The following is a 13,265-nucleotide window of genomic DNA, read 5'->3' as shown; positions in this document are numbered from 1 at the left end:
CAGAGGTACTACAATGGCTGGTCGACGTCCCCAGGACTCTCCCTCTAAGAGTGGACCTTCTACGTCAACCTCACGTAGACAAGTTGCACCCAAACCTCCACGCTCTTCGGCTGACTGCCTTCAGACTGTCGAAAGATTCGCTAGAGCTAGAGGCTTTTCGAAGGAGGCAGCCAGTGCGATTGCCAGAGCAAGGAGGGTATCCACTCGTAGAGTCTACCAATCCAAGTGGGAAGTCTTCCGGAGCTGGTGTAGAGCCAATGCAGTTTCCTCTACCAATACCTCTGTAACCCAAATAGCTGACTTCCTATTACATCTAAGGAATGAGAGATCCCTTTCAGCTCCTACGATTAAAGGGTACAGGAGTATGTTGGCTTCAGTTCTCCGCCACAGAGGTTTGGACCTTTCTTCCAACAAGGACCTTCAAGACATCCTTAAGTCTTTTGAGACTTCTAAAGAACGTCGTTTACCCACTCCAGGCTGGAATCTAGACGTAGTCTTAAGGTTCCTTATGTCGTCTAGGTTCGAACCTCTCCAGTCAGCTTCCTTCAAGGACCTTACCCTCAAGACTCTTTTCCTCGTCTGCCTTGCAACAGCCAAAAGAGTCAGTGAGGTTCATGCCTTCAGCAAGAACATTGGGTTCACATCCGAATCTGCGACATGTTCTTTACAGCTCGGATTTTTAGCTAAGAATGAACTTCCTTCACGTCCTTGGCCTAGATCGTTTGAAATTCCTAGCCTTTCCAACATGGTAGGTAACGAGCTAGAAAGAGTTCTTTGCCCTGTCAGAGCTCTGAAATATTATCTTAATAGGTCAAAACCTATTCGAGGACAGTCAGAAGCCTTATGGTGTGCAATCAAGAAACCTTCGATGCCCATGTCCAAAAACGGGGTTTCGTATTATATAAGGCTTCTGATTAGAGAAGCCCATTCTCACTTGAAGGAGGAAGACCTTGCTTTGCTGAAGGTAAGGACCCACGAAGTGAGAGCCGTAGCCACTTCGATGGCCTTTAATAAGAACCGTTCTCTGCAGAGCATAATGGATGCGACTTATTGGAGGAGCAAGTCAGTGTTTGCATCATTTTATCTTAAAGATGTCCAGTCTCTTTACGAGAACTGCTACACCCTGGGACCATTCGTAGCAGCGAGTGCAGTAGTAGGTGAGGGCTCAGCCACTACATTCCCGTAATCCCATAACCTTTTTTAACCTTTCTCTTGAATGCTTTTATTGTTGTTTTTATGGTTGTTACGGTAGGCTAAGAAGCCTTCCGCATCCTTTTGATTTGGCGGGTGGTCAATTCATTCTTGAGAAGCGCCTGGGTTAGAGGTTGTGTAGAGGTCCTTTAGTAGGGGTTGCAGCCCTATATACTTTAGCACCTTAGAGTTGATTCAGCCTCCTAAGAGGAACGCTGCGCTCAGTAAGGAAGACGAACTTAATAAAGGCAGAGTAACGGTTCAAGTCGACTTCCTTACCAGGTACTTATTATTTCATTGTTATTTTGAGATAACTGATTATATGAAATACGGGATACTTAGCTATCCTTTAGTCATGTACACTGGTTTTCACCCACCCCCCTGGGTGTGAATCAGCTACATGATTATCGGGTAAGTTTAATATTGAAAAATGTTATTTTTATTAGTAAAATAAATTTTTGAATATACTTACCCGATAATCATGATTTAATTGACCCTCCCTTCCTCCCCATAGAGAACCAGTGGACCGAGGAAAAATTGAGGAGGTGTCAACAAGAAGTACTGTAGTACCTGGCCACAGGTGGCGCTGGTGAGTACACCCCCTTCTAGTATAGTGATAGCTGGCGTATCCCTCCCGTAGAATTCTGTCGGGCAACGGAGTTGACAGCTACATGATTATCGGGTAAGTATATTCAAAAATTTATTTTACTAATAAAAATAACATTTTTTTCACAAATTTCTTTTTTATATTCCTCAGGAAGATGTTGTCATCGCCTTGTGGTATCAAGCTGATTGTCCTAATCTTTGCTGCGGCAGGAGATAACACCCGTCATATTGTCAGGAGTCTCACCGTCCAGCCCCATAGCAGCTCAGCTTATTTTCCATCATTGCCGTGACTCCAGAGCCCCTCCTCGTCTTCTACGGTGTCAGTAGAGTCAGACACTTCATTGGAGATGCAGGTTATCTATGAATCCAAGGTTCTCAGTGGCCTTTGGGTTAGGTTACTTCCATTCTCTATCTTCTCCTTTAACCGTAAGATTTTCTTATTTTCAAGTCTCTGCCTTTGATAAGTATAAGTCTGGCTTAGTAACTCTTTTAAAAGAATGTCTATATTCAGTATTGTATGATACTCTACCTACAGTCATTATCAACTTCTTGCAGAGGTTTTAGAAATGGATTCCTCTCTAGTGATAGAAATAAGACCACACTATTTTATGATACATTACTGTATTGAACTGTATTCTAATATCTACTGCTAATCAGATATTCATAACCAGGTTATGTGTATGACCATTCTGCTTTGGTGAAGAACAGGTTTACCTATTCTTTTGCAGCCTTGGGTTAGTTTTAATAGTATTCTGTAAAACATTATCTTTAACCAAGTCAAGCATTGCTCAATATTCTTCATAATTTGATCATTTTTATTCCTTGATAATTTAAGCTTATTTCTTCATAGGATTATAAATTATATGTTCACCACAATATGTTGTGTTTTAGGATTAAACTTTTATTTTTTATTGTATTCTTAAAGATAAATTTTGTTTTAGGGAGACCTTGAAATTGTAATTGAAGAAGTCGCACATCCCAACCAAGGTAATGCAAGGAGACTGCTGTAGTCATATTGCCAGCGTACACCGGGCTTCCACATCATTGGATTCAAGCTCTTCAAGTCATCTGTGATGGTAACAAAGCCCAGCTTTTCCTTCTTCAGTGGGGTAGCCACTTTTATCTATGATTCTAACATCTTCCAACATCAGCATAACATGAGTTTGTTCCTGTGCGGATACAAACATCCGAGTCATTTATATGGGTTTACTCCCAAGTTGTTTTGCTATGACCAGAAAGAAAAATATAAAACTGGCAACCATGTATGGTTACCAGGTAGTGCCATGGTTGGCTAGTGCACTTATACCTTTGAGATGCCGAGTCACTCTATTTATAAATGATCTCCCACACTACGATCATGACCCCATGCTGGATTCTTTCTCTCTCCAGGGCTTTTTCTTTCAGTGTACTTTGTGAGGTGAAGGGCTTTTAAGGTACAGTACTATGCTGACTTGCCCTGGTCTTGTTGAAGGTCGCCCTTGAGGAACGTAAGGTGGGTCCAGGTTGATCCGCACTCCTCGTACTTGAACTGCCGTGGTAAGCCGTGTGAAATTTGGTGGTAGTGGCCACCCTCCCAGTGGGAGAGGTTCCATGCACGTTGCAAGAAGAGAGCTAAGAAGGATGGGTCCCCTTCCCCGTCTTCTTCTGTTGAGAGCAAGAAGCCTCCTGTGACCCTCTTAACTGGGGGTGCAGCCATTATCTCCATAATTTTCAGATTAGTGAAACTTTTTAATGTTTGGTTGCCCTTAGTTTAGTGCATAGCAAACGTTAATCCCTATGTGATACTTATCCTTTGGCTTCAGCTCCAGCACAGCCTGGACTGGACTAAGTTCCAGTATCTTTAGTTCCACATTATACCAATACAGTATACTCAGATTCCCATCTCCACCCACGAGTGTGCTCATTGGTGATCGTCACGCTTTTGTTTCAGATTTTCAGAGCCAAGGTGACTTCTCACTTTAAGAGGACTCTCCAGGAAAAGTGCTGAAGATTTCACCCCACAATCATCTGAGAACTTCTTCCCATGTGCTGAATGAGAATGACGTGTCCCCCTGTATGGAGACGGCCATCCTGGAAGGTGCTTACTTTTCCCTGGCTTGTATGCACCAGTTTGGGTTGCTCTGTACACCAAGGGGCCCGCAACATCACCTTTCACCACAGAAAAACCCAACAATTCACCATTATCTTCTTCGGATGTTGATAGGACATCCACAGTTGTGTCCATGACAAATTCCACTGTACAGGTTTGGCTGTTTCATCAGAGTACGAACGTTGGCTTCCCCTTCCCAACGTCCCTTTCAGAAGGCGAAAGTTATAACAATGTCAACAAACGTCTCAGCTCCAGGTGTCTCAACCACACGTATTGGCATACCCTCACGTGTGTGTGCTAATGTCACAGAATACGCCACCATCCCTGCGGGCGAGTGTGCAACCTGAACGTGCCACTATCTTATCACACACTTGTGGGGACAATTGACAAATTTGTGCTTTGACTCGAGCGCGTAGCCTTGTGGAAGTGGCTAATGAACGCGTGCTACTTTTAACTTTGGTTGATACCCAAATTGCTACTAGCCCATGAGTTCAAAACTCTTCCAGAACCTATCCCGTCTTTTAGACGAAATAATAAAATAAACCTAATATTTTACCAAGGTCTGCACAGACATATATTAATCCCAACTTACGTACAGTATTATCCCACAAGCTACTGAGAGAGTAACAATTTCAGATATTTCTCTTCAGAGACATGAAAGGAAAGAGGTGGCAGAACCCTATATCTTCACCTCTTCTAAGAGAAGGACACTCCAAAATCTAACCATTGTTTTCTATTCTTGGCTAATGCCATAGCCTCTGTATCATGGTCTTCCACTGTCTTGGGATAGAGTTTTTTTTGTTTGAGGGTGCACTCAGGCACACTATTCTCTCTTTATTGTTTATATATGACAGATCTATGTTAAAGTTGTTACTGTTCTTACGATATTTTATGTTGTTATTCATTACTTCATATATAGTTTATTTATTTTCTTAGTTCCTTTCTTCATTGGGCTATTTTCCCTGTTGTAGTCCTTGATCTTTTAGCATCCTACTTTTCTAACTAGGGTTGTAGCTTAGCATGTAATAATGATAATAATTGGAAAAAGAGACCCGGTTCTCCTCAATATTATTTTGCTTCCGGAAAAAGACGATTCCAAGTACAGTAGACCTCTCCTGAGAAATCTTTTTTTCATAACAGATTTCAAGTTCAGATTAAGAGTCCCTCCCCTGCTGTCCAACCTCATCCCAACGTGAATAGAGACTCTTATCGCAGGAGTGAATAAATGTGGCTCTGCCCATTCTTTTACAGCGGCCTCTTCTCACCGTCCGAGCCACAGGCGTGAACGTCTAAGGAAAGGTGAAAGCCTCCAGTATCTTTCTGAAGCAGGAACCTCGCCGCATAATTGCTAGGCAGGAGCCCTCATACAATGACCCCTGATGGAGCAAGAACCAGTTCTACTGGTGTAGCCCCTTCAAGATTCCAACCCTCACATACCAGACGTCAGATTTCCTTAAAGTTATGAGTCTTATACGTTAAGAGCAGTTACTGCACCTTTTTAGCATCTGAGATGCAAAAGATGCAGGTAGCTGCCATGTCAGCTATTGAGGACTGCTCCTTGCTAGACCACTGGTCAGGGGCAATGTCATGCTTTGCTACTACAGAAAATATGAAGAATCCTAACGTAATTAAACAGTTTGAGGAAATATCAATGTCTGGGGGCTAAGGCCTTGAAATTCCCGGTCCATCAATCTGTCTCTTTGTGGAGGTTGATTGATTTGGAGTGTACTGGCATCCTGACATCTAAGGTCATTGACAATTATCATTGTGTAGAAATTGTCTTCGATCATAGAGACAGTGTCTTGGCAAGGTGCTCCAAATAGTTGTCCCAAAATGATGCGCTATACCTGCAAAACTCTAACGTTGTGGACTTTCCTACATTTTCCTTCCACAGAGGTTGCTGTGGCAGAAGCCGACCAATCCTTGTTCATGAGAAGAGCTGCTCCTAGGATGCCCTTCCCTCAACAGCCTCCAAAACAGTGTCCAATTAACAGGGTCAGCAGCACTGGCTCCTCCCGCCTTCAGACAGTCAGCCACCAAAAAAGCAGGATCGGAATCCCAACTTTGGCTGGAGGGTGTTGTGGCTCCCGCTAGGGAAGGCAGATCTCCGGACTCACCACCAGTAGGGGGATGCCTGCAGAGCTATAGAGATAGATGGCAGTTCTCCATTCAGAATATCACATCCCCTTCAGGGACTGACCTCCCCCATTAGCTCAGACTTTGATAGTCCCACCATAGAGGTGGAAGTCTCTCAGATGCTGGCTAAAGGGGCCATAGAGGAGGTCTAAGACAGATCCCCAGGCTTCTTCACCAACCTCTTCTTGATAGAGAAGTTCTCGGGAGGCTGGAGACTTGTCGTAGACCTCTCCCACTTGAACCAGTTTGTGCTCTAAACAAGATTCAAGATGGAGATCCCATGCACTGTTGTTCAAGCCTTTAAAAAGTACAACTTCATGTTGACCATAGACCTGAAAGATGCTCACTTTCAGATCCTTATCCATCCCAGATCTAGGAAGTATCTACTATTTAAAGGTGTTGTGCTTCGGCCTGTCCACAGCAACCCAGGTCTTTACCAAAGTCTTTGCCCTCGTCACTGCTCTGGCTCACGTCATTGGTATTAGGCTGCTGAGGTACCTAGATGACTGACTTCTCTTGGCAGACTCAAGATCTCAGCTACTGCACCACAGAGGTCTCCTCAATTTTTTTAGGGAGTTGGGAGTCCAGTTGAACCTTGAGAAGTCCAGTCTCGTTACCCAGCAGCGCCTTTGATACCTCAGTATGTACTTAGAATCTGTCCAAGCCAGAGCGTTTCCCTCTTCAGACAGGATGCAGAGGTTCAGACAAGTGGCAGAATCTTTTCTGAAAAGGGAAACTCTCCCAGCTTTTTTTCAGCAGAGTTTTCTGGGACATATAACCTCCCTAGAGAAGCTGGTTCCCTTCGGAAGGATGTGTCTTCTCTCATTGCAGTGGGCTCTAAAGAGTCAGTGGTCCCAGACATCAGACCCTCCTGGAGCTTTAGTGGAGGTTCCATGAGAAGTGAGAGGGGATCTGTTGTGGTGATCGAGGACAGAGAACTTGTTAGCCAGAACCCTACTACAAATTCTGCCTCCAGAATTTCTTCTCTTTACGGAGGCCTCTCGCCAAGGATGGGGAGCCTACCTTCAGAGATTTCAAGGATATGGTCACAAAAAGATAAAACCTTACACATCAATTACTGGAAAATGAAAGTGGCGAATCTAGCATTACTCCACTTTTCAGAGACCCTCAAAGGTCTCTCTATGTGGTGTTGATGAGCGGCAACTCCAAAGTGGTGACTTAAATCAACAAGCAAGGAGGCTCAGTATCCCATCTGCTGAGCGATAGCCTTGAGCCAAGTCTTTAAACTAAAAAGACTCGATCTCTTTTCCTTGTGGGAATTATCATCTCTTATCAGCAGCTTTGAACAGACCTGCCCACCTCAGGAACTCAAACCCCCGTCTTGGAATGTGACGAGGGTCTTGCCATACCTTAAGATGGCACCTTACGAACCTTTAAATAGGGCCTCAGACCGAGACCTGACCCTGAAGAAAGTTTTTTTCTTGGCCCTGTATAATTTGAATACCTTCAACTCTTACTGATATGTCAATTGTCGTAATTAACATTCGGATGCCACCGTTCACTTTAGGACAATTGACTTATTCAATATATGTGTAACAATGCAAACCTTGGCATAAGTCTCTTTTTATACTTTATTTATGAAAGATCTATTTTAATGTTGGTACTGTTCTTGAAATACTTTAATTTTTCATTAAATCTTTTGTATTTTATTTATTTCCTCTTCTCACTGGGCTATTTTTCCTTGTTGGAGCCCTTGCCTTTATAGTATCCTGCTGTTCCAACTAGAATAATAGCTTGGCAAGTAATAATAGTAATAGTGTACTTCACAGGCTTAGTTTAAAAGATTAAAAGAATGGCGGAGGAAGGGACAGTGTCATTGCGCTAGCAAGCAGGACAAGGCCCTAGAGACTGACCATATATACATATGATCAGTGCCCAAACCCCTTTTCCACCCAAGCTTAGACCAGGGAGGGCCAAGCAATGGCTGCTGATTACTCAGCAGATAGACCTATAGGTATCCGCAAACCCCCCATCCTTAGCTCACAAAGATAGTGAGGTTGTAGCCACTAAAGGAACTAACAAGTTTGAGCGGGAATTGAACCCCCGTCTGGTGATTTCCAGGCAAGGACGTTACCAATTAGGCCACCACAAACCCTGCTATTGAATTGAAACTGGTACGTGATGTTGGAGACGGATGAATCTTCATATTTATAGTTGAGGTTGAGGGAAAGGCTGATCCCCACAGTTTCTTCTCAATTCTTTTAGTTCTTGAACAGTGCTGTAGTTGGATATGCCATGAAGTGACCTTAATAGGGAATCCATCCAAACCTGGTGCTCTGTAATGCAGAAACTTCCTTTAGGACAACGATCCTATGTCAAACAACATGCAATTCGTAGCCTAAGGTATACTGTACTGTACTCCTACCTAACCTACTGGTTACACTGCACAGTTAACCTGGCAACTCAAGAATCTTGACTTACGGTTGGTGGCACAATTCCCATCACATGCAAGCTTAGCATTGAGCAATTATCAAATCGTGTAACATCGTCATAACAAGACTTAATAATTTGTTGTTTTTTTAAGAGATTAAGAGTTATGAAAACACGTACATCATAACTTAACACAATTTCATACCTTTTACAAGGGAGAGATTAGACTTTCAAATGATAATAAAGGAAGCAAAATCTCTCCCCTCTCGAATCATCAGAGTTGTCTTGATCGTAAACACAAATACTCCTCCTTTGTTTACAACACAACTCCTCCTCCTTTGTTTACGCTTACTTTAAGCACCAACGTATGCACACTCGATCCTAAACATTCTCTCAATTTTGAGTGGTTGACTTAACATCTTGATGAGATCAAATCCAATTCTTTTATCCAGTCCACTAATTGTTAAGCGATTTACCATTAAGGTAAATGAAGAATTTCCACCAGCTAAGAGAGTGAGCAAACTGCATGGCTTGTACTATCATACCATATATCACATTCCAAGGGTTGGAAGAACCTTGCTTTCTACTCTGTTCCAGAATTTGTGGCTAAAACTCAAAATCCGGCCATAAACGACACCAGATTTGACTTTACCGTCGGCTTTTTGTCGATCGAAGATCTTTAATCTGTTTGTGAGCACAGGATGCACCGAAAAGATTCCTAAGAACACAATCTTTTTCTGGTTCCACTATCTCTTATCCTCAAAGTCTATAAATCCTCAGGAAAAGTTCCACCAGAGTTCGTGACATTCTTGGTCTTGCTGCAACCCCAGCATTTTGCGAGAACCATTCAGTAGTACAAGTCCTTAGTGCAGAAGTCTGGAAAGAACAGACTACCTTCACAGGCCACTACCTAAAGGATTGTACTCATAGATTGGTGGATACCTTTTCTATGGGTCCCATTGTTGCAGCACAACAGTTGATCTAGGCAAAGCTCTTACAGGACGCTCAACCTTCAGTCACGTCATCAGTTATTCTCCGCATTGAAGCGTGTGAACGTGGAATGTTGCCTTTCTTCAATTCCTTCTTCGTAAAATTCCAGTCGTCATCTGATATTGTCTTCACCAAAGGAACCCTTATGTCAGTCTGATTGTCATGTATTTGTAATTTTTTGTCAGTTTTGTGGTTACCTAACAGTGATGTAGTAAAACAGTAGGTAGAGACCAGTCCAACGGCTTCCTCCCGCCTGGGGAAGACTCCCATATAATTGACTCAGAGGTTTGTGTCCACATTGAAACAAGCAATACTCCATAACTAAGCCGGGAAGAATCCCAGTAATCCAAACGGTAATTTTCACTTGGAAGTTGTTTTGAAATCAATTGGAAAAGTAATATTATAGACAGGATGGGTGTTTGCCATATTAACTGTTTTCCCATCCTTTGTGGAATGTACACTAACCTATTGTTCATTCTGGACTGCTCTCTCCTTTTGTGGGGAAATTAATTTATTCTTTGACTACATACTGTACCAGGTACTTACCAAGTACAGGGAAGGCCTTATCAGGCTATCTACCTCATGATGGCCAGATGGGGGTTGCTGGAATCTTCTCCTTTGCTATAGGTCCTGGAAGACTGGCATATTCCAGGGAAGTAAAAGAACCAAGTTTGGTTCCAGTGGGACTTCCTGTCCACCAATAAGAAAGTGCCTCCCTATTTTAAAGGATGAAAGGTCTGTATATGCATAGGATCAATAGGTTTAAAAGTAATTAAAATTTATCCTGGTTTTGCATTCCTTTCAAAGTTGAGCTTGCCCAGGACTGTGATACCCTATCTCGCAATCTGTTGGACGGAGTTTTCCTGATGGTATCTAGTAAAGTTTGGAGGAGTTATCAGCAGACGTTGGCTGAACCTTCCTGGTCCTAGCCTGCCTGGATAGGGTTTTGGTCTGATCATATGTATATATGGTTGTTATTGTTGAGGATGTCCTTTCCTTTGCTTCTCTGTCACTCAGGAGTGACCTTTTAAACCTCTACCACCCCTCTCAGCTCTGAGCCAAAGGTCAAAAGTTATGTCTCTTTGACAGGATGGGGGGGGGGGGGCTACTCTACTATGCTCGCTTATTTTAGAGGACTGCTTTGTGTATTTAGTAATATACAAATGTTAATGTTTGTGATATTTGAAGAAGCAACTCGCATATTCAGTAAAAGAGTTTTTAGTTATATGCAACTTCTTATGAAAATGTGAACATTAGAGTTAAGTCTAAAGAATAATAAAGTTGATTTAATGATTACGTATTGTAAATGACATTAAGGATGAAACACTGGAGTGGTTTATATAGTACAATTTTTCAATATTAAACTTAGCCGGTGATCATATAGCTGTCAGCTCTGCTGCCCGACAGAAAAACCTAAGGACAAAATACGCCAGCGATCGCTATACAGGTGGGGGTGTACATCAACTGCGCCATCTGTCGAGCAGGTACTCAAGTACTCCATGTCAACACAGAACCAATTTTCTCTCTGTCGTGCCACTGGCAAGACCTACTAAATACGCTGTTACTAACTGGATTTGTTTTCACAACTATTTGGTGAAGTACACTATTCTAGTTTTGAGCTTTCGCTATGCAGGGGTTTTATCTTCATCTCAAAACTTGAACTCGTTTTGGATAGATTTAATTATGGTGACAAAGAGAGTATGGACTCTCTTTCACTTTTAAATGGCCGACCCTTCCCTTAGACGGAAGTGTGTTTAGGTTTTTAGTAATTTTGCTTAACACGTTATAGATCTATATATTTTATATCTCTCCGCCTTTATTAGGCCTCTTCGATTAACTTTCCATTTATTATAAACATATAAAAATAAATTTTTATGTTTTGTTTATATGCGACCTTTCCTGATAGTAGGCGGTCCTAACTTGGAACCGAAGTTAATCAACGTTGAGCCCGTTATATCGTATTTAGCCTTTAAAGAATTTAAAACTTTTTAAATTTAATGTTTTATGAAAGAATTTCTTTGATAGTCTCGTACTGTTTTCAAAGATGAACTAACGTTTAGTTTTTTAGACTACGCAGTTGTTGACGTTCAGGACGTTCAACATGCGCTCTATCGTTACGATAGAGAGAGAGTGTATCACGGTTTCACTTTGCAGTGAGAGTAAATCGATTCTGACGTTTCGTTCATTCTTTCTTAGCTTAAATGGTTTAAATTCTAAATTAAAGGAACTTTTTATTTGGAAACCTTTCAGTTTTTTCCTTTAGCCAAATAACATGTTTTGACGATATATAATTGGGCTCTTCTCTCAGGTGCGAAATCAAGAGAGAAAGAGAGAGAGAGATAGAGACGGAGGGAGAGAGAGGAGAAAAAAACGTTCCGTTCAAGCGGGTAACGTTGTTCTCGTGTTACTCTCCTCCCTAGTCGCTGTACGGGGAAGAAGGTAAAACGTTTCTAGGGTTTTATTCTTGTCCCCAGGCTATGTGCGGTGAGAGATTGTAAACGTAGTTTATTTGAACTAGTGTTTAGTCTCTTTCCCAGCCACTGAATTCTTTATCTTTATATATGTTTTCTGTTTTTCAATATTAATCTTACCCGATGATCATGTAGCTGTCAACTCTGTTGCCCGACAGAAATCTACGGTCGGGATACGCCAGCGATCGCTATACAGGTGGGGGTGTACACAACAGCGCCATCTGTGAGCAGGTACTCAAGTACTTCTTGTCAACAAGAACTCAATTTTTCCTCTGTCGTGCCTCCGGCTAGACCTACTTGGATACGCTGTTGATTCTGGAGTTATTGTTCACGATTTGGTGATGTATTTGCTCTAGAGTTTAGCCTTCGCTATTCAGGAAGCTTTATCTTTAGCTTAGCAAGCTTTTGGAATTAATTTGAATTAATTATGGTGACGAAGAGAGTATGGACTCTCTTTCACTTTTAAATGGCCGACCCTTCCCTTAGACGGAAGTGTTGGTGTCGAAGAGAGTATAGACTCTCTTTCACTTTTTATTTTATATCTCTCCGCCATTTATAGGCCTCTTCGATTAACTTTCCTTTTATTATAAACTTAAAAAAAAAAATTTTTTTTTTATGTTTGTTTATATGCGACCTTTCCTAATAGTAGGCGGTCCTTACTTGGAACCGAAGTTAATTAACATTGAGCTCGTCATATCGTTTTTCCTGTTAAGAATTTATGCTATTTTAATTTTAATGTTTTTGAAAGAATTTCTTTGATAAGTCTCGTACTGTTTTCAAAGTTGAACTAACGTTTTGTTTAGTCTCCGCAGTTGTTGACGTTCAGAACGTTCAACTTGCGCTCTATCGTTACGATAGAGAGAGAGTATTTCACGGTTTCACGTTGCAGTAAGAGTAAACCGATTCTAGCGTTTCGTTCATTCTTTCTTAGCTTAAATGGTTTTAATTCTAATAAAGGAACTTTTTATTTGGGAAACCTTTCAGTTTTTTTCCTTTAACAAATAATATGTTTTAACGATATATATAATTGGGCTCATCTCTCAGGTTCTAAGTCAAGAGAGAGAGAGAGAGAGATAGAGACGGAGGGAGAGAGAGGAGGATAAACGTTTCGTTCAAGCGGGTAACGTTGTTCTCGTTTTTTGCTCTTCTCCCTAGTCGATAGAGGGGAAGAAGGTAAAACGTTTCTAGAGTTTTATTCTTGTTCCCAGGCTTTAGGCGGTGAGAGATTTTAAACGTAGTTTATTTGATCTAGTGTTTATTCTCTTTTCCAGCCACTGAATTCTTTATCTTTCATTATGTTTTTCTGTTACATTGTAATACTGTTTTCGCAATTACTACCTTTTAATGAAGGATAGGATTGCGTGTTTCAGGTACAAACCACTTAAAGTTTC

The 13,265-nt window shown here is 41.6% G+C and overlaps 1 long non-coding RNA gene across 3 annotated transcripts in view; it reads left to right on the top strand.

The window, feature by feature from the left end:
- The window catches only part of LOC137636976 (uncharacterized), a 39,401-nt gene extending 36,530 nt beyond the window's left edge, over window positions 1–2,871 (top strand). For 2 of the 3 annotated variants that reach the window (XR_011043319.1, XR_011043320.1), the window contains exons 4-5: window positions 1,949–2,150; window positions 2,739–2,871. This is a non-coding gene — a long non-coding RNA (uncharacterized lncRNA). Of the gene's footprint in view, window positions 1–1,948; window positions 2,224–2,738 lie in introns of all 3 variants that reach the window. The other variant, XR_011043321.1, reaches the window with a different exon arrangement.
- The last annotated feature ends 10,394 nt before the right edge of the window (window positions 2,872–13,265 follow it).

Source organism: Palaemon carinicauda, unplaced genomic scaffold (genome assembly GCF_036898095.1).
Source record: "Palaemon carinicauda isolate YSFRI2023 unplaced genomic scaffold, ASM3689809v2 scaffold474, whole genome shotgun sequence".
Lineage (NCBI taxonomy): Eukaryota > Metazoa > Arthropoda > Malacostraca > Decapoda > Palaemonidae > Palaemon > Palaemon carinicauda.
Note: the sequence above shows the minus strand (reverse complement) of the source record. Positions and strands in the feature narration are given on the sequence as shown.